Here is a 27,394-nt window from a genome sequence, read left to right on the forward strand (position 1 = left end):
ACACCGTACAGTGGCTTTTCTATGGTTATCTGCTCCATTTCTTCCTTTGAGTATTAGCTTTCAAAACAAAACAAAACAAAACAAAAACAAAACAAACAAAAACAAAAAACAAAAAACAAATGCAACCAAGTCTTCATTCTTTCCTCTTGTCTTGAAGTAAGAGTAAACAAGTTAACACAACTTCCCTTTCTTTAACAGAGCTGGTTCTTCCTGTACTCTGCTTTAGAACACAGTCAGTTAACTGACTCAGTCATTAAATACTGAGGAATGTTACTCTTTAGCTCTGAGAGTTTACACGTTGGAAAATGAGTCTTCAACGCATCACTTTGGATTTATGGTCCTTGGTAGCAGGTATGGGAAACTTTTCTTGTTCTGAGGCAAATTCATATTTCAGAACCTACTGCTCCAGTCCTATTGCTTTGGTTTGTCAGTGACCATTTTGAACTCCATACCTCCCGTCATTTTCTCCCCATATGTGTCCAGTTTTCTCTTCTTCTAGGACAATAGTCATATTAGTGTAGGAGCCACCCAAATGACCTCACTTTTACTCAGCTCTGTAAAGAAATCCAACCTCCAGAAAAGTGGTAATTAGAGATAGGACTTCAATTTATGAACCTGGTGGTTTTGGAGTACAGGTTAACTCATGACCTGTCTCCAGAACAATGCCATCTCCACATATTATTCCACAAGCCTCTATTATTTCAACCGTGTGAGCTCTTGGCCTAAGGGAGTGGTTCTGTGTTGAGATGCTAAACTCCATATATCCACAGAGATGGAAACTTTTAAGATCTCTGCCTCCTAGGTTTCCTAAATCTGTACATCTAGTCCTTTCTGTTGATTTCAGGATTCATGTTCCAACTGCTTAGATTTATTCTCATGCATGTGGATTAGCTAAGTCGGCTCAGTCCTTGAGATTTCTCCCTCCTGTAGGTGGATACTAGTGCTTAGGACCAAGCATCAGAATCACTGTAACATTGCTTCAGAAACAAAGGAAAGGAAGACATGCATTCATAAAAACACATAACAGTGCATATGAGATTCAAATGGAAATCTGTGAAACCTAATGTCTCCCTTTCTACTAAATATTGCTCTCAGTTCCACTCCCAGAGTGACCACAACTACTTCTTTTTTTCTTTTTCTTTTATTTATCTTCTTCATTTACATTTCAAATGCTATCCCGAAAGTCCCCCATACCCTACCCCGACTCCCCTACCCACTCACTCTGAGGCATATAAAGTTTGCAAGACCAATGGGCCTCTCTTTCCAATGATGGCTGACTCGGCCATCTTTTGATACATATGCAGCTAGAGTCAAGAGCTCCGGGGTATTGGTTAGTTCATACTGTTGTTCCACCTATAGGGTTGCAGACCCCTTTAGCTCCTTGGGTACTTTCTCTAGCTCCTCCATTGGGGGCCCTGTGATCCATCCAATAGCTGACTGTGAGCATCCACTTCTGTGTTTGCTAAGCACAGGCATAGCCTCACAAGAGACAGCTATATTTGGGTACTTTCAGCAAAATCTTGCTAGTGTATGCAATGGTGTCAGCGTTTGGAGGCTGATTATGGGGTGGATCCCTGGATATGTCAGTGATCCAAACTTTGTCTCTGTAACTCCTTCCATGGGTGTTTTGTTCCTAATTCTAAGAAGGGACAAGGTGTCCACACTTTGGTCTTCCTTCTTCTTGAGTTTCATGTGTTTTGCAAATTGGATCTTGTATCTTGGGTATTCTAAGTTTCTGGGCTAATATGCACTTATCATTGAGTACACATCATGTGAGTTCTTTTGTGATTGGGTTACCTCACTCAGGATGATGCCCTCCAGGTCCATCCATTTGCCTAAGAATTTCATAAATTCATTCTTTTTAATAGCTGAGTAGTACTCCATTGTGTAAATGTACCACATTTTCTGTAACCATTCCTCTGTTGAGGGGTACCAGGGTTCTTTCCAACTTCTGGCTATTATAAATAGGGCTGCAATGAACATAGTGGAGCATGTGTCCTTCTTACCAGTTGGAATATTTTCTGGATATATGCCCAGGAGAGGTATTGCTGGATCCTCCGGTAGTACTATGTCCAATTTTCTGAGGAACCACCAGACTGATTTCCAGAGTGGTTGTACAAGCTTGCAATCCCACCAACAATGGAGGAGTGTTCCTCTTTCTTCACATCCTCACCAGCATCTGCTGTCACATGAATTTTTGATCTTAGCCATTCTGACTGGTGTGAGGTGGAATCAGGGTTGTTTTGATTTGCATTTCCCTGATGATTAAGGATGCTGAACATTTTTTCAGGTGCTTCTCAGCCCTTTGGTATTCCTCAGTTGAGAATTCTTTGTTTAGTTCTGAGCCCCATTTTTTAAAGGGGTTATTTGATTTTCTGGAGTCCAACTTCTTGAACTCTTTGTATATATTGGATATTAGTCCCCTGTCAGATTTAGGACTGGTAAAAATCCTTTTCCAATCTGTTGGTGGCCTTTTTGTCTTATTGACAGTGTCTTTTGCCTTATAGAAGCTTTGCAATTTTATGAGGTCACATTTATCGATTTTCGATCTTACAGCACAAGCCAATGCTGCTCTGTTCAGGAATTTTTCCCCTGTGCCCATATCTTCAAGGCTTTCCCCCACTCTCTCCTCTATAAGTTTCACTGTCTCTGGTTTTATGTGGAGTTCCTTGATCCACTTAGATTTGACCTTAGTACAAGGAGATAGGAATGGATCAATTCGCATTCTTCTACATGATAACTGCCAGTTGTGCCAGCACCATTTGTTGAAAATGCTGTCTTTTTCCCACTGGATGGTTTTAGCTCCCTTGTCAAAGATCAAGTGACCATAGGTGTGTGGGTTCATTTCTGGGTCTTCAATTTTATTCCATTGGTCTACTTGTCTGTCACTATACCAGTACCATGCAGTTTTTATCACAATTGTTCTGTAGTACAGCTTTAGGTCAGGCATGGTGATTCCACCAGAGATTCTTTTATCATTGAGAAGAGTTTTTGCTATCCTAGGTTTTTTGTTATTCCAGATGAAGTTGCAGATTGCCCTTTCTAATCAGTTGAAGAATTGAGTTGGAATTTTGATGGGGATTGCATTGAATCTGTAGATTGCTTTTGGCATATAGCCATTTTTACTATATTGATCCTGCCAATCCATGAGCATGGGAGATCTTTCCATCTTCTGAGGTCTTCTTTAATTTCTTTCTTCAGAGACTTGAAGTTCTTATCATACAGATCTTTCACTTCCTTAATTAGAGTCACACCAAGGTATTTTATAGTATTTGTGACTATTGTGAAGGGTGTTGTTTCCCTAATTTCTTTCTCAGCCTGTTTATCCTTTGTGTAGAGAAAGGCCATTGACTTGTTTGAGTTAATTTTATATCCAGCTACTTGACTGAAGCTTTTTATCAGGTTTAGGAGTTCTCTGGTGGAATTTTTAGGGTCACTTATATATACTATCATATCATCTGCAAAAAGTGATAGTGATATTTTGACTTCTTTCTTTCCAATTTGTATCCCCTTGATCTCCTTTTGTTGTTGAATTGCTCTGGCTATGATTTCAAGTACAATGTTGAATATGGAGAAAGTGGGCAGCCTTGTCTAGTCCCTGATTTTAATGGGAATGCTTCCAGCTTCTCACCATTTACTTGGATGTTGGATACTGGTTTGGTGTAGATTGCTTTTATCATGTTTAGGTATGGGCCTTGAATTCCTGATCTTTTCAAGACTTTTATTATGAATGGGTGTTGGATTGTGTCAAATGCTTTCTCCACATCTAACGAGATATCCTGTGATTTTTGTCTTTGAGTTTGTTTATATAGTGGATTACCTTGATGGATTTCCATATATTAAACCATCCCTGCATCCCTGGAATGAAACCTACTTGGTCAGGATGGATGTTTTGATGTGTTAGCAAGAATTTTATTGAGGATTTTTGCATCGATATTTATAAGGCAAATTTGTCTGAAGTTCTCTATCTTTGTTGGGTCTTTCTGTGAGTTAGGTATCAGAGTAATTGTGGCTTCATAGAATGAATTGGGTAGAGTACCTTCTGTTTCTATTTTGTGGAGTAGTTTGTGAACAACTGGAATTAGATCTTCTTTGAATGTCTGATAGAACTCTGCACTAAACCCATCTGGTCCTGGGCTTTTTTTGGTTGGGAGACTATTAATGATTGCTTCTGTTTCTTTAGGGGATATAGGACTGTTTAGATCATTAACCTGATCCTGATTTAACTTTGGTACCTGGTATCTTTCTAGAAATTTGTCCATTTCATCCAGGTTTTTCAGTTTTGTTGAGTATTGCCTTTTGTAGAAGGATCTGATGGTGTTTTGGATTTCTTTAGGATCTGTTGTTGTGTCTCCCTTTTCATTTCTGATTTTGTTAATTAGGATGCTGTCTCTGTGCCTTCTAGTGAGTCTGGCTAAAGGTTTATCTATCTTTTTGATTTTCTCAAAGAACAAGCTCCTTGATTGTTTGATTCTTTGACTAGTTCGTTCTTCTTATTTCCACTTGGTTGATTTAGACCCTGAGTTTGATTATTTCCTGAGTTTGATTATTTCCTGCCGTCTACTCGTCCTGGGTGAATTTGCTTCCTTTTTTTTTCTAGCGCTTTTAGATGTGTTGTCAAGCTGCTAGTGTGTGCTCTCTCTAGTTTCTTTTTGGAGGCATTCAGAGTTATGAGTTTTCCTCTTAGAAATGCTTTCATTGTGTCCCATAAGTTTGGGTATGTTGTGGTTTCATTTTTATTAAACTCCAAAAAGTCCTTAATTTCTTTCATTATTCCTTCCTTGACCAAGGTATCATTGAGAAGAGTGTTGTTCAGTTTCCACGTGAACGTTGGCTTTCTATTATTTATGTTGTTATTGAAGATCAGCCTTAGTCCATGGTGATCTGATAGGATGCATGGGACAATTTCAATATTTTTGTATCTGTTGAGGCCTGTTTTGTGACCAATTATATGGTTTCAGCGGCCAGAGAACTCTCTGCAGGTAAGCTTTCCTCTTGCAGGGAAGGAGCACAGATATCTGGCGTTTGGACCTGCCTCCTGGCAGAAGATGAAGGCCTAAAACAGGGCCTGTCCCAGAAGCTGTTAGCTTCTGTAGTCCATACTCTCACCTGTGCAGATTAGTCTCAGAGGGATCCTGGAACCAAGATGGCTTCCCCAGGTGCTCCGGCAAAGCCCTCCCGGGCAGGGAGGACACCTGTCCTCTGGCTGGGAAGGTGTCCCCATGTCTTGAGCCTGAAATGGTGTCTGTCTCAGAAGCTGTCCTCTAAGGACCTTGTGGTGTCCTCCAATTCCTTGCCCAGATGACCCAGTGCTGGCGTAGACTGGAAGGGACTTGTGACCCAGGTCAGGCTGGGTTTTCTGCTTCCCTAATGCTGTCTTAGGTCCTGCGTGGTTGGAATGGAACAGAAGTTGTGTTCCACTCACTGGTGGTCATAAGATCGCGTGGAGAGTCCTCTAGGGACCTTGGGAGAGTATCTGCCGACTCTGCGCCCAAGGTGACCCCGTGCTGGCACCAACTGGAAGGGGATCTTTTGGTTTTTTCAAGACAGGGTTTCTCTGTATAGCCCTGGCTGTCCTGGAACTCACTCTGTAGACCAGGCTGGCCTCGAACTCCCACCACTACCAGTTCTTATATGGTCACAGATGTGTTGTAGTTTGATTCTCTGTCGCTGTGATAAACACCATGAACAAAATCAACTTGGGGAGGAAACGGTTTAATTTCATCTTATAGGTTATAGCTCTTCACAGAGGGAAGTCAAGGTAGGATGCCAAGATTGGAACTGAGGCCGAAACCATGGAGAAACACTGCTTACTGACTCGTTCTTAAAGTCCACTGAGTCTGTATTCTTATACAACTCAGGCCTACCAATCTAGGAATGGTATCTTCCACAGTGGGCCAGACTCTCTTACCTCAATCAGTAATAAAGAAAGTGGCCCTACAGATATGCTCATAGGACAATCTGATGGAGGTGATTCCTCCATTGAGACTTGTTTTCCCAGGCATGTCTAAGTTTGTGTTATGATGACAAAAACCAACCAGAAGAAAGGAATTTTACCTTCCAGGATCCCTGGTTGTGTATGGAATTACCACCCAGATGCCTATTAAGCATTAAAAATAGTTAGAATTCATTTTTTCTTCATGATATCTCTTACAATATCGTGATAACAATGATACCAATTCCATTTATTGACTGTTCATTAATTGCCAGCTACTTATGGGCAATAACCTGAAGGTCTTACCAATGTTTTTCAGATAAGAAAATGACTCAGATTTAGAATGTCTGTCTTAGTACATTTAGGAAGCTACACAAAACACCATTGACTGGATAATTTATAATTAATAGAAAGTATTTCTCAGTGTTCCAGGACCAGGGAAGTTCAAGACCAAGACACGAGGGATTTCCATGTTTGGTGGGGAATTCATGCTGCTTCACAGATGGAACCTCCTGATCTGCTCTCACATGATGGAAGGAGCAGCCACACTCCCAGGGCCTCTGGCCAGGGCTTCCGTCCCATCCACAAGGAAGCTTTGCTCATGATCTAGTTACCTCTTAAATGTCCAACCTCTTACCACTATTGTCCCAGGATAAGACTTCAGCATGTAAATTTTGAGGGACACAAACATTCAGACCTTTTCAATGACAAGCAACAATGGAACCTTGTGAATGGCTTACATAGTATATTCATGTGGACATGCCTGGAACCTAAGCACACCTTTCATAACTTTCTTAAACGGTTAGGTATTCTCTGCTATCTGCTATCTATAGCCAGGTGGACCCTCCTGATGCACAAAGGCTATTTGTGACCTCTGCTTTGACCTTGCCATTTGAAATCTGAGCCCATCTGAAGGAAAATGCTTTCTGTAATCTCTCATAGCTGCTGGCTTCTGTAAAATTCTAGTCATTTCACCTGCTGCTGTCTGGTTGGCTTCAGTTAGTTCTGCTGGCCATCTTCCCAAATGTCTCTGAAAAATTTTAGGGCTAAGTTTTTACTTTGTAAAATAGGCCACAAGTATTTTGGACCATAATCTAAAATGCTTCTGATAGTTAAATCTTATAAAACTCTAGCTCTTAATAATGTGGTATCTGCAGGAGACATCTGCCCTATTCCAGTATTGGTAATAGAAAAGCCTTCTTAAATCCACATCTCATAATATGTTATTGCAGGCAAATGCTTCTTAGCTGTTTTCATAGAATCTTCTCTCGCACAACAATAAAAGGCAGTCCTCCATTTCAGTGTAGCTACTGAGAAAATGGAAATGCCTTTTAAAGTTGGAGAGGACAAAAGAGTAGTTAAGGATATTTGGCTTGAGATAATTGCTTACATTGTTGGTGAGAGCCAAAGTGGTTTCTTATAATGCAATAACTACTGCATTTTAAATAAGCAACGCAGATGGGGTTCACTCTCTGCATACATAAATAGCTGTAGGAAAATGAATGTTCTGTTAAGAAAGTTACATTTTAAAACCACAATATCCAATATTTTTTTTGTTAGCAAACATTTTATGGAAATAATTACTCAATCTGACATCAGCTATTTACTTACAGTCATAGTTTTGTTTGAAAAGGGTCACATGTAGTACACATACAAAACACATTCAAGGCACACATCTATACATTACATAAACTTGAGAAAAGAGTACTTTTAGATAAAATTGTAAATTCGGGTAGTTTTCTGGGCTCATGGAACTGCCATCCTTGTATTCAGATAAGAGATAACAACAACAAAAGAATCTCATTCTAGTAGGATGTTTACATCTGTAGTAAGCACACATAGGCTTTTCCCCGTCCTTCATTATTTCCTGAACAATAGCACAGTATCTGTAGCAATGACATGTTACAGTGTCTTTATTAGATATTATAAGTAATATGGAAATTATTTAAAGGACACAAGAGGATGTTATAAGCAAGTGCTACATTCTTTCAGAAAAGAGATGAGTAATTATGAAGTTTTGTATAGATGACAAGGCCCTAGAATTCATTTCACTTCTATAACAACAGATGACTGTCAATGTTCCTAAAAATTCCAAGTGTAATTCTTGGTATTGAAAAGAGACCTGTAGTAAATTTCATGAAATGATAATGTAGTTATGGTTGGCAAGAACTAGCAATTATGAAAAGAAAAAAAATCATGTTTTGAGGCCTTCATTTTTCTTTGGTGAATATTTAAGAGTGAAAATAGTTGGTCATGGGGTCAATGAAGACATATAATTAATTTTAATAAGTAATAAAATATTTCAGGGACTGGAGATGTAGCTTAGTTGGTAGGGTACTTGCTTAGTTTTCAGAAATGCAGGAGGCCTTGGGTTTTTTCCACAGTATTTAGAAACATATATATATATATTATATTATATTATATTATATACATATATATATAATCTATAGTTATAACTATTATGTGTAATTAGAAAATCAACTAGTCTGTGGTTGTTAGAAGTAACATGATTTGTATGGATGTTCTGGATCCAAGAGAGTCATTATTTAAAAGAAAATAATCAGGATACACACACACACACACACACACACACACACACACACACACACACATACACACACGCACTATTAAAGATTCTGACTATACTTCTTTGGTATTTGCATTTCATTTTAGTACAAAGCTATTGCTATATCGTGTGCTATTAGTAAAGGCATCCTTCAGAAGATATATAAACTATACATATCAATAAGGTGATTATTAATGAAATAGTAATCTCTATCATTATAATCACTGTACCATTACAGGTATATCAAAATCCATTAAGAAATAAAAGCCTTATGCAAAATTGCACACATAAAACTGGTATTACAGCCTTTCCAACCATTCAGGAGTTCAGTTCATTCAACAGGATTTTGTGCTTTCCACAGAGAACTGGTAGGGCTGAGGTCAGAAGCCAGGAAACAAAGAGGGTACAGGAGACTAAGCAGCTGAATGAATTCAAGGAGTTCTCCCCGGGTATGACATACTTTCGTTTTTGGCACATGAGTAGAGACCAACAGGCTTTCAGGCACATATGGCCCCCACACAGGGTGTACTGAACCAGGCACAGAAGCCTACAGGCAGACACACCCAGACAGACTGGTAAATACTCTCACAACAAGGTCATATTTACACAGAAGCATCTAAACTGGCATTTTGTCAGAAAGAGTTAAAGGACAGATTTAACTTGTTTGTTCTGCTTGTTCCAGGGTTCCTGGATATCTACTGTCAAGCCACCACTGGGTAATGCATGGGTCCCTGGATGTTCAGTGTTGACCATCTATCCACATCAGTGTTATGTTGAGTGAACTTCATTTAGCTCTCAGGGACTTCTCTTTCCATTAGAGTTTTGTAGGTTTTGTTGTTGTTGTTTAACTTTGCAATTGTTCTTATTTAAATTTTTAACACATTATAAATGTTATGAGAGTAAAAATATTATAAATAATTAAGAAAATTGACTGTTCTGTGCTTGATAAAAATAACATGGCTTGTATTTATGTTCTGGGGCCAGGAGATTCACCCATCATTAAAAAAAAAGTATTCAGTATATTTAGTATTATACATTGTGGGAAGATTAAATCTGTGAGACATAGATAACTTGCTTTTAATGTTAAAAAATGTTATTTCCCTAATTCTAAAAATCATTTCCTAAAAGGTAAAACTAAGATTTGCCTTCTGAATGTGTGTGTGTGTGTGTGTGTGCGTGTGTTGTGTGTGTGTGACCTCAATGGAGGGAAAAGGAAGTTGCCCAATGCTGGATTAAGCATATGGGCTTATTTTGGGGACAGTCATGAACATTACATATAGAACATTAAAAATGGAATTTTTAGATGCTGCTTCCGTGGGCTTGGTTAGAGGGCAAAACAATTACTTGGTGGCTTTATGAGCACTCCTGACATGTAATATTTATTTTTATTTGCTCCACATTTATATCTAGTGCCAGTCATAAAGCTGCATCAGGCCACCAGATTTCAGAAGTCATAATGGGAACAGATCTTAATGAAGGTTTTTGGTTTTTTTTTTTTTAAACAGATTCCCTTTGAAGTGTACTAAAGACATATTCAGGTTAGGAAAGCAACCTCTGTGCATCATAGATGAACTCTTACACACAATAAAAGTTTCCATGTGCTTGTAGCGACAACAGAAAGATCAATAATCTGAAAAGAGCAAGAAGATTGAAAATACAGGGCAGACAAGGCTTACTTTGTATGAGACAAAAGAAGAACTATTTAATGCTTGGCGGACAGATTAATGCAGTCTACTTTGCCTTTTTGCTTCCTGTGTTTCAATAGTTGTGTGTATTTTCAGAATTTTAATCAAAGGCATTGAAGGAGAAAAGGAGGCATTCAGAAAGATGAGCTTTGTGAATGACTAAGGACTTTCGGAAAAACAATATGTTCTCAATGAACCATTGCCTCTTGTTATTTCCAAGAACCTCAACTTTGAGTTTTGTTGTGCAGCCAACTTGTGAAATTATGATAGATAATGACATTGTGTTATCAAGGACAGTTCTTAAATTTGTCCATTAGCAAGACTGGATGGTAATAGAGCAACTGGTTGTGGATCTGTTTGACATTTAAGAAATCTTTGTTATTAGACATTGAAAAGTAACTTCCTGACTTAATGATATGCATTTAGTGTTATGAAGCATGGAAAGAGAAGGAAGCTCTTAGTTGGCACGGGTCCAGAATTGGCTGGGTATCTGAGTGCCCTATGACTTCTCCAGAAGGCCAGAGCTTTCCTCATGCTTTGCAAGACACAGCTGGGATATAACAGAGAAGAAAAGACTCGTATAAGACAATGTAGGACTTAAACCAAAACAAACGAACAGTCAAACAACCAGAAAAGCCTACAAAACCCACCACTATCACTACCAAAAATCCCACTAGGGCTTGTTGTCAATGTGCTATTGCTCTGTACTGTGCGGCAGTGCATATTGGTAACCACAGGCTTCAGGCAACTGAGGTAGGAGGATTATGAATTCTAGACCAGTTTCTGCTACAGTATTTGAGCTGTCTCAAAATGGGAGACCCATACACATATGAATGCATGCAGGCAAGTGCTCACACAGAGAAAGAGGGGAGGAAAAGAATGAGGGAGAGGGAGGGGAGGTGGGGGGAGGGAGTAGGGGGAGGGAGAGAGAGGGGAATAGAAAGATTATGATTGCTGAGAGAAGGGGGTTTGTATTTTGTTTGAAAGGCAACTATTATTCATAGCTAATCAGGGTTTTGTTTGGTTTTGTGAACAATGAAATCCCTCATGTTTGATGACTATGTTTTAAGACAACTGATAGTATGACATCCTTGGAATTTTTCTTTCTATAGATAAAATTAAAACAGCATTTATTCCATCTTGGAGCATTTCTACTTATTGATAAAGTTATGGCTCAATTGATCAGCTCATGTATGTGGATGAGCTGTAATTTTTATTGCATGTGACATGTTGTCAAAGTTGATATCATAAAGCTAATGCCTTCGAGCTACAACATAACCTAGGTTTTAAAGTATTGCCTTTGAGACCACTAATCAAGAGTATCTCCTATTGGGGTTGGGCATTTAGCTCAGTGGTAGAGAGCTTGCCTAACAAGTGCAAGGCCCTGGGTTCGGTCCTTAGGTCTGGGAAAAAAAAAAGAGTACCTACTATGAGTCAGGTAACTTGGGGAGATGTAAGGATACATTTCTCACCATCTTGTTGGGGAAAGTGGCTGTGGATACAATTTTAGTGCACTCAAAATTAAAGGTCAAGTAATATAGCAAGCTGCATGCAGTAATAAATTATTTTAAGCTTCTAACAAATTAATTTCCAACCTCTATTTTAGTTGTGGGCTCTAGAAATTTTAGCTAGCTGTGGATTTTCTCTTCATTTTAATTGTAGAATTTCTAATACCTTATTTATTGCTAGTGTTAAATTTTGAATGCAGCCTTAATTTTCTCCAGTAATGGATTTTGTACACATTGAAAAGTACTTAGGTTTGAGATAACCTTATCACTTTCAGGGAAGTCCAGAAGTATTATAAACTATAAATTAAGGCTTGGGTCTATAGCTCAGAGGGAGAGAACTGATCAAACTACACAACTACACAAAGCCCTGAATTTGACATCCAAGAACACAGGTAAAATAAAAATTTCCAGGAGCTAATTTCAGTCAACTTTTATATTTTCTCCTATAGCTGAAGAGCATAGCAACAAACATCCTTTAGTCCTGGGCTTGACATCAGTTCTTTCTACATTGTAATGGAAATAGGAGTTTTTGTTTTACTACAAGGTAGAATATTAATAATTATCGTAGACATTGTCCTGTCCATCTGTGCACCTGAGCAGTCTGTGGATCCTCAGTTCTGACAGCCCAGAGCACAGCTTGGGTTTATGCTGCTGTCTTGGGCACTTTGGTATCTTGTAGGGAAACTCACCCTTCTACTGTTTCTGATGGTTTCCTGGTGGAGCATACTCTTGCTCTTATTCAAGCAGGTACCTGGCTACCTGTTTGTTCTCCCCTCTGAGTGCCGTGATGACCTAATCTGTCTACATGCTCTCTCTGGATCCGTTCTTATGGATTAAGTCTTCCTTAGCATGTAGTAGGTTGACTTCTCTAGGTGACTCAAACAAAGTAGATTAATTTGTGGGTTCCTTCTATAGAACAGCTTCAGTTCTATAGATCCAGTTGATGAGTGCAGATTGGCTCTTCTGCCTTCTCCATGGTGCATGAGCGTGATTGGATACTCAGTGATATTTGTGTAATTGTCTACAAATTTTAGCAGTCCTTTGTGGCAGAATTTGATCCTTTACATTACTAGTGGAGGGCTTCTCCCAGGACAATATGAAGTTCCTTCCATGGGGCCACTACAGGAGAGATGAGGTATATCAGAGGGGCAGAAAGATTTGCCAAGGACTTTGCTTTTTTTCCTTCTGCTTATATATGAATAGTTTCTGTCCATGAAGATGGATATTCATCATAGTATTAACTCCAGGCTTTTCAAAAGATGATATTTGAATTTTTCCTTTAATTGGTTCCTAGGTGATTCCTTGTTTTGATTAGGTGACTCTGAACTCAAATGTGTAGTTGCTTCTGATGTCACCATTTTGGAACTTGTCAGTTTTCTGTATCTGAAGTCACCACAATTAGACTCATTCTTTTTTGTTTGTTTGTTTTCAAGCAACTTTGCATCTCATGGAACCATGATAATTAAAGACTTGCAAGCATATTTTGAAAGTTTTCGTGATTTATTATTTTTCTGACTCAAGCAAGGTAGAAAAAAATAGAAAGTACTAAAATAACAAACCATGGCCTTCAAATTAAAGTCGTGGAGATTGTAAGCATTATTCCCTTTCTCATGGTTCATCTGGGTACCTCAATGAGAATAAGTTTGTATGTGAGCCCATCTCTGGTGCACAGAGGGAGGGAATAGGATGATTAAGTAAGGGCATTGTCCTTGGATTTTATTCTTAGCTTCAGCATGGATTTTATTGGATTCCCTCCTAAGCGATTGCCTTTTGTATTATGAGCCCTCATTGCTCACTGCAGCTGGGCTGCTGGGAAGCACAGCATTGTATTTTCTGTGTTTAGGAAGAAATATCATGTTCTAGCCTCCCATTTCACATTTTTATGACTTCTGGACAAAAACATTCCTTACTCCCTGGAAATCACAGCTTCTTGGTTTCATTTTCAGACCTGTGTGATCAGCTCATCCCCCACACATGAATTTATGTTCTATATTCTGGCAATACTTGTCGAGAATATTGCCAACTAGTTTCAAAAAATACATTCTTTAAAACCTGTTTTTTCTAAAGTAACACGGTCTCTCTATCTTTGGCTTACATTAATGACTAGAAAGTTAAAAGATTATTTGCCTGAGACATAACTTATATTTGGAAGCTACTAGATGCTATACACATGATAAGAACTGGTATTTTAAAATGTAATATATGTATATGCTCATAGGCCAAGATTCATAAAACTGCCAACGTTAATAAGAAGATATTTTATAGCTGTGTTTATGGTAACATATTTAAAGATAAATACAGATTTAGATTATGATTTGCCAGTTTTTCATTGCCATGACAAATACTTGAGAATTTATTTACAATTAGGAAAGATTTGTTTTGGCTCATAGCATTGGAGGGTTCACTTCCTGGTTGACTGGCTCCATCATTTTTAGGCCACAAGGGAGCAGAATATCATGGCCAAAGGCTGTAGGTCATGGTAGAGTGAAGTTACTTACTTTATAGTAGCCAAGAAGAGGTACAAAAAGAGGAGGGTCCAGAGACAAGGTCTAGCCTTCAAAAGTGTGCTTCCTGGTAGCCTGATTTCAACTAGGTATCACCTGTTCCATTTTTTTTTTTTGGTCACCTCTCAAAATAGTGCCTTCCAGCCACCAAATCTTTAACACATGAACCTATTAGGGGAATTTCATATTCAGTTCATAATCTCCATTGTGTCAAGAATACAGGAACTCTTCAGGCAGCCCCTCTTTGTTTGATAATTCAATGTTCAAGCCACTTACCTCTTGTTTTCTTTTCATGTCAGCACATGGTTTCTATAGTAGCTTCTGGGAGAAAGAATTGATGTTAAAAACTTCAGTGTAGAACTGACCATTATTTTCACTGACATTTTATTGCCTAAAATTAGGGCTTTCAACACTGGTACTTTGGACATGAAAAACTATATATTATTTGGTCAGGTCTTTCCTACATATCTTAGTCAGTTTTGGATCACCGGTGACCAGAATTACTGAGAGAAAAGAACTTAGGAAAGGAAAAATGTGTCATGGCTCCTTGTTGTAGAGAGATTCCAGCCCACCATAATAAGAAAGGAGTAACAGAGGGGAGTGAGTGTCTGTGCAGGAGTATGTGAGACTGTGGTAATTCTTGGAGAGTAGGTCACTCATTAAGTGGAGAAAGCAGACTACAACCAGAAATAAGAATTTTTAAAGGTCCACCCCAGTGGTTTATTTCTGCCATCTAAGCCCCATCTCTTCAAGCTGCCCAGCTGCCAAAGTAGCACCAATCTGTAGACCAAGTGTGAAAAATGAATCTTCGATGGAAATTTTAGATGTAAGCTGTAATACTGTTAATTGCAAGGAAAATATCAACATCACCATGTTCTACACAGGTGATGCCGGTAGCATCCTCTCCAGCTACAATCACCAAGGTATCTCTACCAGTCCCCAGGGTGAGTTTGCAAGGCTGCTGACATCAGCTAAAACTAGTCACTTAGCTCAGAGATTAACTGAAATCTTTCATGTAAGCATGATTATCCTGAGTTTACAAGAGAGAAAGGACAACTAGATATGCATATGGGTAAGTAATATAGAGCATACTAATTTGGAAATATTTTCATTGTTTCACTATCTACCTACAGACAGATGAACAATGTGAAATTGTTTCAGTTTTAGCATCAGACAAACAATATGGCATATCCAAAATAAATGTAATGATTCTTAAGTGCTAATTAAGCCTTATTAAAATACTTGCAGTAAAAAATCAAAGCATTATTAAAAGAAACTGAAAGTATGATTATTGTGTTCAATGACACGATGAGGTTTAAAAACAGAACATTTCACCTTATACTTACCATGTCCTATAGGGAGGGATGGGTGTGATCAGAAACAAATCACTGTTAACTGTGAACACTTGTTAAGTATTTCTGAACGTATGTTTATTGCTAAGTGTAATTTTTATTGCACATTGAATTTGCCACTTTTAGGATAGGCTAATGAAGCAGTACAGTTGTTCACACATGTTGACCTTGATAATTTGCTTTGTCAATGTGTTGCTTGACTGTGTGTTTCAGCAATGGAATAAATTGGATAGCTAGAATATTTCCATTTATAGGGATAGAAACACAGTGGAAGAATATTCAATAATAATAAGAAGAAATGGAGGGAAGGAGAAATAGAGGGATGGAGGTGGGGAGAAAGACATAGAGAGAAACTCACAGAGAGGACTATTGGGAGCTTTGTGGTTTTCTAGTAACTCAGTTTTTTTTCTAGGTGAATGAGGGTTCTATGTGAAGAAGTAGCCCCATCTCAGTCTTGAGGGAGTTGGGAAAAGTAATCACAGAAGCAGCTCATAGTTCTATAGTTTCTTTTTGGATGTAGACATTTATTTTTCCCACATTATATCAGCTAAATCAAATCACACAATGGCAAGGGACAAGGAAAGGATCTCTTCCCACGGGGAGACACTGTGAGTGCAGCCACAGACAGGACACTGGTCCACTCACAGAAAGGAAACAGATAATCATGAACAATGAGAGAATCCACCAAACTGAGATATGTCAATGAAGACAGGATCAGGACTGAGCACAATTGCTACAGTACCCGTTTCTCTCCATTTTGATTGTGTTCTTTCGAACAATGACCAGCAGTAGTCTAAGATTTATACAGTTTCAATTAGTAATAAAAACAAAAGGCCTCTTTCCAGGCATAGAGCTTGGAAATCCAGCACAGGCTGACTTGTTAAAAGGTGTTTTGTTTTACAGCACCATGGCAGGTTGACTGTATCACACGTATGAAAACTAGATGGCTAGATGAAACTCAGAGCAGTGAGACTTGTACTTACCACATCTTGAGTTGGGGACACGTATTTTCAAAGTAGGGTAGAGGGTGCCAGAGAAACGCAGAGGATAATGAGCTCAGTGAACTGCATACTATGTATGCAGATAAAATGCAGAGCCAGAGAATCAAGTGGTAGCCCAGAAAAGTAAGTTTTCCCATCTCCCTTTAGTTTTGTGTTCCCCTAGCCCTATAATTCCATAATCACAGGATGAGGATGCCAGGAAAGCTTAAAAATTTTCTTTTTGAATTATTTTTCTTAAAAGAATTTCTGAACAAAGACCCAGAACTATAAAAGCTTATGACATCATTCAAGTCGATATTGTTAACTCGACTAAGAGAATTTCAACTTGATTTGTCCTTGTTTTCAATGACCATTAATTTTTTAAAAGACTTTTTATATATTGAGATTTCTTTAACCTAAAGAACGTAAAAAGCATCATGGAATCAACTATTCTATGTTATAGCCATGTCTGGGTATGTTCATCCACAGTTGTGAGCTCACCTGATTGTGAAGAGTTTACAGTTAGATGAAGAGAGGAGATAGAGAACTATGCAAAGAGATTGTAGGAAAAGGGTCTGTATGGTAAGTACCAGGATGAGGGAAATGAGGTACTCACATCTAGAATCTTTACAGTCATTGGCCAAAGTAATATATGAAAGCTGAACTCTGCAATTAGAGGTAGACAGGCAGTGAGGCTAGTTTCATATAATCCCCAATGCAATAGAGTCTGTGTTCTTGGAGCTTCTCCATTCTGAGAAGCATGCGAATCACAGATGATCTGGGAGTAGGGTCTAAAATTTCAAATTTCTATACCAGGACAGTAAATCTCAATTCAAGGTGACTTTGCCTCCAGAGAACATTTGAGAATGTCTGGAGATATTACTACTTATCAGAACAAGAAGAAAAAGGCCTGGAGGTTATTGGTATCCACTGGCTAGATGTCATAATAGATACATATCTTATATAGCATTTCTTAAGAAAGAATGACACAGCCCAAAGGGTCAGTAGTGACAAGGTTGGGAAATGTTATATTGGTGACTTCTGTAGAAAAGAGGCAGATATAAAACACACACACACGCACACACACACACACACACACACACACACACACACACACTTCAGTTCTGTAGCTATGATAAAATGCCCTGGCCAAAGCATTTTTGGTGAGGAAAGGTTTTATTTGGCTTACATTCGCAGGATACAGTTCATCAGTGAGTGATAGTCTAGGCAGAAGTATAAACAGTTTGTCATACCCACCATCAAAATCAGAGAAAAATGAAGGCACCCATGTGGCCTGCTTGCTGCTTCATCTACACCCCAACCCCCATGCTTACAAAAATTCAGGGCTCAGCCTAACCACAATGCTACCCATAGTGCACTGGGTTTTCCTTCATCAATTTCTACATTGAGACTATCCCCCACAGATATGCCATTGGCCCAACCTGATCTAGACAATGCCATGTTTGTTCTCAGGTGATTCCAAGTTGTGGCAAGCTGACATTTAAAACAAAACAAACAATCACAGTATTCAAATTACAGCAAGAAAGGAACCAGGGAGGTGTGTATTAATGGAGCGAGCTCTTTCAAAGATTGATGTCACAATTTCCATTGTAATTTCTTGTATTTCAATGTACTACGGTGAGTAGATCTACGTCTGTGACAGAAAAAGAATTCCACCAAGACTGGTCTAGCTGGGAAGATATGTAGGGATAATCTAGATCTTGACCAGGAAAATTCCACATTTTTCAATGACCAGCACAGTAACAAATATGTAACCTGACTAGGGGTACGAGAAAGAAGAATTTTGTATGGATGATGGTTCTAATAGAAATAACCCTCTAGTATCTGCAGGCATCCAACCACACAGATGACTCATCAATGACAGGAATCATTTCTGAGAAAAAGGGCTCCTCCTCTCTGGAGTGAGAAATACAAAATATGGAATTAAGCATCTTCTCCTGCTGGAAAATGAGAACGCATTAAACAAGCAGACAAAACAAATCCTACGCTGATGGATATACCCATGCCCAATGGAAGATGGGCCAACTCAAAGAATTCTAAATAGCAAAACCTAGAACAACTGGAACAATAAAATCAAGTGTTATCAAATTATATCCCAAAGTATAAAATAAACATCAGGGAACCTATACATGTATAAATGAATCATTGAATAAATTACTGAGTCATAGCAAAGAAGCACCAATTCTATGAAGAAAAGTTTCAGATTACTTATGTAGATGCTGAGATACTGTAATGGTCAGGAACTAGAACATTCATACGCCTTAAATGTGATTTGCACATACTGGCTTCTTTCTAAAGTAGACAAGGCTGAAGAGAAAGTTAGCTTTCCACTACAAAAGCCTGACATAATATCTGAGCCAGGTGACGGAGAGCATATCCGCAGCCATAAATTGTGCGCAGAGTATGTACCTTGGGTCCGATAGTATCGGCATTTTATCTCTATGATCTACCTCTCTAGAGCTCACACTGCCAGTATATTTATAAGGGAAATATTGCCTTCCAAAAGATGAACATCCTATCAAATACTTCACCTGCATTCAAAATTGCTAAGGCCATCAAAACCAAGGAAAAGTTTGCGAACCTGTCATATCTCATAGAAGTCTAAAGCAATCTGAAGAATAAATGCATTGTGGAGGCGTGGGTGGGAATCTGAAACAGAAAGAGTCCACTAGGTATGAGACAGAGAACTAGGAACTTTAGTTAATGACAATGCATCTGTCATATTCATGTCAAATGTAGGACACATAGGGATTTTGCTTTATGATCAATTTTTCTGTTCAAAATATCTAAAACTGCTATAAATTAAAATCCAACAATTAACCAAAAATCACTGAAGAGAAGGCTAGGCTCTATCATACACTAGAAAGCTCATGTCCTTTCTCATTTGCATTTTTGCAAAATGCATAAAATATATATATATTTTGTGCAGCAAGCCTCTGTGCAGAGGTGCCAACTTCATAGCCTTCCTTCTAGTTCATTTCCTTTATTTTATGGAAGATGGAGCAAGAAAGAATCTCATCATCTGTTAAAAGGTTAGAGAAGCCATGCCATCAGTTGCTACTCTAGCCATTAAGTTAACTGCCTTTTCCTGGGACAGTGTTCTTTTGTCTCTGAGGAACCTATGCTTGGATTTGGTGTTGCAGTATAGCAGGTCAGGCTGTAGTGACAAAAGCAGTTACTCCTTGTTCAAAATTAGACTGAACAGACTAACACTAAACACTATTATACAGCAAGAAAAGAAATAGACTTCTATACAATGCTGTTATTAGGACAATTTAATATTTGTCAATTTCTCATTTTTATAGTGCTGTGGATTGAGCCCCAAACCTCATGTGTGCCAGATAGATGTTTTACAACTGTGCTATATCTCAACAAGTGAAATATCGAAAGAAACGATCAAAAGTACTTCCTTATCTTATCCCGAAGTGCACAGAAGCTAAAACTTCTGAGGAAAGACCCAGAAACTTCACCACCCTTTGTATAGGGCTAATGGATTAAAAATTAGAAAAAAATATAAAAAAAAGAAAGAAAAATTAACCCTTGCAACCCCTGTAGGGGAAATCACAGTGAGCAAAAATTAGGGTGTTTATGGAAATCTGAAAATGTCTAAATTACAGAAGGTGAGATATTTAAGAAGCAGCCACATTGCTCAGGCTAACCTGTAACATCGCCTACTATGTTGGCTGCCATGGCTTTTGGCAAGGGAGAAGCTGCCTGCAAAGATGGACGATGATGCCAGGGATGAATCCTTTGATGTAATGGGCTTCAGATGCATCGATGCTCTTGTTAATAAGCAATGTACATAGCTTGTGAACAGAAGGGAGATGCTTCAGAAGTGTTATTAGCCTTTCAACCTGGCAATGTTCCTCATTTATCATCTGTTTAAAACTTCGTTATTTTTATTTTGAAAGATTGGTTATAGTATTATGGACTTCCAGAAGTCAACTATTGATTTTCAAAAGAAGTATAGCTAATGGAAAGGCAATGTAGTTTTCCTTTCGTCATTAATCACACTCTTGGAATTTCTTGTGGTGGTTCAAATTCTTATCTTTTCTTCAGTTAAAATAGGTACTGTTTTTCGAAGCATTTGCTGTGGGTCATACCATTTATTCCTAAGTAATGCTCAGAGGAGAACCTGGTCTTGCTTTCTTGCAGATGTGGACACTGAGGGTACCAAAGCAAGAAAGGAGTAAGACTCAGGCTGTAGAGTTCAGGCTGTCTATACCAAAGTGAGGCCATGCACTTAGCTTATGATTCCTACTGTTCAACCTGAGTTGTTCATGAGTGTGAAGAATGGGTTGTGATGTATGTATTCAAACTCTGTCATGTTTTATCATTCTTACTGAAGGTAAGACTCAGGGATTCTTTGCTCTGAGAGCTCCTGGGTGCCTCACCATGGTACTGAGAGGAAATCAGATGTTATTGTGGTACATTTTCATTGTACCTGGTGTTTGTCACATCATAACACTTATCAAAAATCCAGTTATCTGTTTCATATTGTTACCCTATAATTTGTAAACTTGCTCAGGACAAGGACTACATAGTTCATTGTCATCTCCTTGGGACCCAGAACTGTCCTTGGATACAATAAATTATGGAAAAATATTCATAGAATGAATAAATAGGAAAGGGAAATGTATTTAAACACAATAGACTATTGAAACATAGAACTGTAGTACATAATTCAAAATCTATTTGAGGGACTGTCATATGTTAAAATAATTTGTTACTTTGATAACTAAATGTCCCTGAGTCAACCCTAGAAAATTATTCTAAATGGAAGTTCAGTTTTCAGCTTATGTCATAATAGTAGAGCATAACTTTAGGAAAGTTTAGTAACTGTCAATAAGAATTTTATTGTATATATGTCAAAGAGAAAGAATAGGAGAGAGAAGTTCAACAAATAAACTCGGATGCTCCTTATCCAAGTTCAGCATGCATGGATACATGGCCATGACTCTTCTTGCTTTAATATCTTTATCCATTCCCACTTGTAGAATATCTGGGAGTAATTCTTAGACATTATGCTATCTCATTGCACCTCCGTGTAAGATGTTTAAAATGGAATAGTATCAGAGAACTGTCACCACAAGAATAGTAATATTTCTCTCTTCATATAAGATATCTTGCCAGTGTTCACATCTTCCAAACTTTTTACAGACTTTTCAAATTACTATTCAGTTCATGTGAATTGAAATCTAAGAGACTGGTATTTCCTTCAAATTCCAGGTCATGCTTCTCTTTTATTTTCTTGAAGAAGTAGAACCACCAGTTCTGTAGCTATAGCCATCGTCAGGATTTTTCTATTCTTGCCATAATGGTTTCACTTCATATACAGTTCTCTAGCTCTTACTGGATAGGTGATGAGGTAGGGCAGAATCTTTTGTCTATTGAGTAAGTTTGAGTAAAGAAAGTAGTGCAAGGAAATAAGGAGAGAAGAGGACCTGTGCGGAGTCTTCTAGTATGCCAGTTACCATGAAAACACTATCATTTACATAGGAACAAGGAAAGGCTATAAGGGGGAAAGATTCAATTCACTAAGATGTCTTAGCAATGAGAATGATAATATCCTGTCCTTCATATCAGATACCTTGCTATTATAATGACATTAGCAATAGTAAATGCTAAGCATGGGAGTCTAACCCCATTTCCTGTGGTGGGTTGAATGAGAAATGTCTTCCATAGATTCACATATCTGAATATTTGATTCTTGGTTGGTGGCACTATGTAGGGAGGTTGTGGAACCATCAAGAACTATACCTTGCTGGAGGAAGTCTATCACCATGAGTGGGTTTTAATACAACCCTCTATAACCCCTGCTACTGACAAATGAAAGACGTCTTTAACAAACCCATATGGCCTGGTACTGAACACTGGTAGTGAAAATTGAGGGGAAAGATGTTGTAAAGAAAAGAGTTGTTGCCTTCCAGGAAATGTATACTGCTAAGCAGTCCTCTGTGGCTGTTCTCTGGCTCAATAGAAGACTAAGGGAGAATATGGAGTACTTCAGAGTGCACCTGACCATCTTTTATATCACCAGAGTTGACATCATTTTTGATGCTTTCTCTGTTACCTGCTGAAGCAGAATGAGCAATGGGGTGATGTAGAAAATACAGGCATAAATCCGTCTGACCAAGATGCTTATTGAAAGGCAAGATATATGAAAATTTTGTCCTCTGAAAGCTGTAGAGGGAAATTATCTGTAGAGAAGACAGAGGAAAATAATTGGTTTCAAGAAAAGTTTCAAAAGATTTCATGCTACGGTGATCCTATGTCTTGTGTGCATGTCTTGTCTCTGCAGTTGGTGTCTCCCATTTCTCAAAGGGGGTATATGGCAAGTGCTTCCAAGTTCTCTCATCACAACTTCCATTTGTCACACGAGGGTTTGCTTATCTTTGGAGACTCCTGAAGTTCCGTTTACTTACTCTAGTTCCCTAATGCCATGGACCTACTAGGCAAGCATTCTGGTCCTGACCTATTGTGAGAAGTTTTACCCGTGGTGGTTAAGAGATGATGCTTCAATCAAAAATCATTCGTGTTCAAGCTGAACTGAGTAAAGAGAAAACTCTCAAGTCAAAATTAGGTCCTCAACAATGAATAGTGAGTTCTAGTCAACTTCACTTCCTCATTCGCTCACTCACTAATGTGGAGGTTGTAGATATGCAATTATCCAAGTTCTCTGCAAATGAGAATTAGAATTGTCTACAAAATAAATTACGATTGTTAAATTCTCAAACTGCCAGAGGGTGATGTTTAGACTTCCTATTGTAGAGATTTTGATTTGGTTTTTGGGGAGCTTGACTTGACATCTGCGTTGCCGGTGGGAAGTCAGGTTTAGGTAATGTGGTTTTGGATACAATGGTGAAGCAAGAAGAGCATATTTACCCTCTAGGAGAAAAAAGAAGGGTTATTAGATGACTAACTCAAATAAGCTCAGTGGGGAGAAGGAAGGGGAGAGGCAAAAGCACTCATTTAAAAAGTGGTTTTGGAAAACCTTGTGGGAGATGAGAACTAAAGAGAAACTGGAGTGAATTTGTGGTGTTCACTAAGGGAGAAACAGAGAAGAAAGTTATTCTTTTACAATAAAATGCAGAAACCCCACCCCTTTCAATCATAAGAGCTTTATTATCTTTACAAAGTCCCAGGACTCAGAAGTTATTGCAAATAGTCATATTTCCACTGTATATTGAACAGCTGCCTTGAGTCACATACTGTGTTAGGCATTGATAGATGATGAATCAGCCATGGCAACGACAATATCTTAATCCAGTAGTTGTTTCCGAATACCCGAGAATAATGAGGAAAGAATGTGCTTCTGTGAGAAGAGAAGAGAAAGACACTTCGGACCCTGAAGCAGGTCTCAGGGTCCCTTGGTCATCAAGAAACTGCCTTCTCATCCCGCTTTCTATCTGATGCTCCTTTTTTACCTTAACGTTGACTTTCGCATCTCATATTCTAGGAAGGTGGCTTTAAGTGTAATTTAGAACTGACCTTAATCATACCTAGCTTTGGGTAGACTTGATTCAATGAAGGAATGAGCATGGATTATATTTACTACGTCTATGAATGCTGTTAGGTACCATGATGCAGATTTGAGTATGAGCTGTCTAGTGGGCTGAACTTGAGAAAGAAAAGAACATCAAAAAAGAACACAATCATGATGGTAAATTATAAGTCATGAAATGAAACACATCCACATGTGTAGGCAAGTGAAGGGGATTGCAGCTGACGATACACTTTGGTGTTAACATCTGGGTTCTCTTTGGAGCCCAGTGCTGCCTTTACTCATGTTTATTGCATGAGCGTGTGCAATAGAGTTGGGCCAGCTTAGGATGAACACTTATTCTTAAAGAAATGAATTAAGTTAATAATTTATTTCTCAAGGATATCTTGGGAGAGATTTAAAGGGCTTCAAAACTGACAAGTCTATTCATTCTGATTCTCCTTCTAGATGGTCTTTTGTTTTGCCTTCAACTTCACTGCAAAAGCAATTCTGAGTGATTTTTTTTAAGGGTTCATTAACACTCCAAGGTAACATTCTGTGTTTGGCTTTTACAGAAACTATGAATAACACTTGCAGAGAAATTCATACTGGTGAAAACAGGAGTTAGATAATAATAGTAATTTCACACTTTTCCCCCATGGAAGCTGAAAGCGCTTGCAAAATGCAAACAAGAATATTGAGAATTCCCAGTAGGAAGGTGGCAGAAATCACAGCTGCCATTTAGAGATGGAGTTTTCCCTGAGAGAACCTCCATGGAAAAGGAAAGCAAGCCGATGCGATGGTTTTCCAGCTAGTCTAAAAACACCCGGGAGGGAAGACTCTTTTTGTGATATGTTAGCTTTTCTGTGGAGTAACTGTTGCCCATATTATTATTTCTCATAATAATGCCAAACTTTCAAAGACACCGTCATTAGTCTTCAGCACTTGGCTGGATGATGAAGGTCCAGGCTGTATCTTAGCGCTCAGGGCTAAAGCCTTGCCCTTCCTACCCAGAGACATGCTCTAGTTTATATCTGAGCCTATCCTTCTATCAATTGCTTGTCCCCTACCACACTGTCTGGAAGACTGCCAGGTGGGATAGTGGTGATGGGGACCCTTCTTCTGGCACAGAGTTGTCAGAACATTACATTTCTTTTCCTCTGTGCCTATGAAATTTTAAGCTACAAAGTTGAGATCCCAGAAGTGCAAATTAATTAAATCAAATCATTATGTATTCCTGTATACTATTTAAAAAAAATTTAAAGGACAATGATTCCCTGAAAATGAAAAACATTATATAGTCATGGCTGTATTTTTTTTTGGGTGGGGGGAACTAAATCATATGATATCTTTTCAGTTTAATTTATTTATTTACTTACTTATTTTAGAAAGCCTTTCATCTTGTCCAGATTTTTATTCAAATTAGAACTATAATTTTTGCTTTCTGTACAAAAGAGTGTGTATCTTTCTCATACATTATATTTCCTCTTTCACTTTCAGCAGCTCGAGTGTGGTCATTCTGGAGAGGTGTGTGTCACAGAAATAACTACCTTTGCCCAGCTCATCACAAAAGCCTCAACTTTAACCTTGTTATCCTGTGAAACGACAGTTTCCTTTATTCCACAAGCGATGAAACATAAGCCAGTATGCAGATAATAGAGGGCTTGTGGCCAGGTACCTTCTAGAAATGTTCTGACAAGGATTAAAACAAGCAGATAATATGCTTCTCCTTAGATGTCAGATGACAAAGCTAATGTCTCCTGTAAGAACAGGTTACAGGCTTAATTCTAGTGATCAGCATGGGGGAGGAGGTTACACTATCAAGCTTTTACCTCTTCAGTCTATTAGCTCAAACATGAGCAACTCTGCATAACGAACGGCTTGGCTTAAATATACATTGATTTTCACAACAGAAGGAGCAGTGATCATACTGTCACCCAATACACACAGGTCTCAAGCACTTAATGTATTCTTACATGCATTTGTCAATTTTCTGACTTTGAATATTACTTGGGTCCATTTTATTTGATAGCATTTTACACTGTCAAGGAGAAAAACAGAATTCACCCCTACACAGTTTTCATGGTGGGCTTCTGTGTCCTGTTGTCTCACTGCTTCTAGGCCCATTTTTCAGGATTTGTTTCAGAGTTATTCTTTTCAAGGAAGACCTTGAGTCCAACACAATGTAGCAGGCATGCTGGAGTTCACTCCACAGCAACTTTTGCCATACCTTTTTGTCCTACAGATGCCTCAAAGATCAGTATTTGAATCACCAATTCCCTTGATGCTCAAAGTGGCCATGTGGCAGAGTGTGGACTGATTCACAGCCACTTTGTGGCCTCAAGAATAATGCCTGGTTATTAACTGTGGTCCGGTTGCTAACAGAAAGCACCTAATTCCTAATAACTCCATGTAACAGCTATCCCAGATCTGGAACATCTTTCTGATTCTTCTATATGGTAAAGATAAATTCTTAAACAGTCATATTGGGTTTTCTAGTATTCATTGCAGGTTGAACTGATAAACTTTTCAACTACATCCCTTTCAGACCTCATTAAGTTCAAAGCTAGATTCTCTTTAAATACAGGAGGTAAGAGTAAAAGGCCAAAGAGTATATAATCTTTTGTTCTCTTCACTGTCCCTCAGCCCCTACACTTTATCTTTTTGACCTTCCTTCTTCAAGTTTTAATTCTACCATTAGCACAAACAGCAGGTCTTGGTGCAATGGATTTCTTAGAACCTCTTTCCTGAAAGCCCTTATATATTTTAAAAGATGTCTATAATTACATATGATGGTATTTTCATAAAGCCTTATATAATCGTCCAAAAAAGGATGCTTGCCATCTGCATGCCTTGATTGTTGATGCTATCTCATGCTGGAAAGATAAATCTCTAATGCTTTATTTAGTTAAAGGTGTTAAATTTTAAATAGACAAATGCATATTTGTAAAATGCATTGTGTTCATAGCTTAATAAGCTAATATTTTCTCTTGAGACAATAAACTAGGATTCGTTGGCTATTTTTTCCAAATAATAGCAATTCTTGAATAAATATTTCAAGGACCTTACCTCTAGTTTCTAATTTCATACTATTAAAAACTTGAGAAGTTAAACTGCTGAATTATAAGTAGAAATAAAAATATTTGTCTCCGTTTCTACAGTAGGCCATTATGAGAATCAAACAAGACAATAGTAAATTGTAGTAATATAGTTTAGTCCATAAGTACCAAATATAATGCTCTTACTTGGCATTGAAGTTGGAATATGAATGCCACCATTGTTCTAAATTAGGACTGTTTACTAACAATAAACATAGAATTAATGTTCCCCTACATTTTCCATTTTTGAAAGGCACATTAG

At 38.2% G+C, this 27,394-nt stretch overlaps 1 long non-coding RNA gene across 1 annotated transcript in view; it reads left to right on the plus strand.

The window, feature by feature from the left end:
* Window positions 1–266: 266 nt before the first annotated feature.
* Window positions 267–27,394, plus strand: part of Gm41483 — a 54,316-nt gene continuing 27,188 nt past the window's right edge. The window contains exon 1 of the long non-coding RNA XR_876194.2: window positions 267–351. This is a non-coding gene — a long non-coding RNA (predicted gene, 41483). The remainder of the gene's footprint in view (window positions 352–27,394) is intronic.

Source organism: Mus musculus, chromosome 16 (genome assembly GCF_000001635.26).
Source record: "Mus musculus strain C57BL/6J chromosome 16, GRCm38.p6 C57BL/6J".
In the NCBI taxonomy this organism is placed as follows: Eukaryota; Metazoa; Chordata; class Mammalia; order Rodentia; family Muridae; genus Mus; species Mus musculus.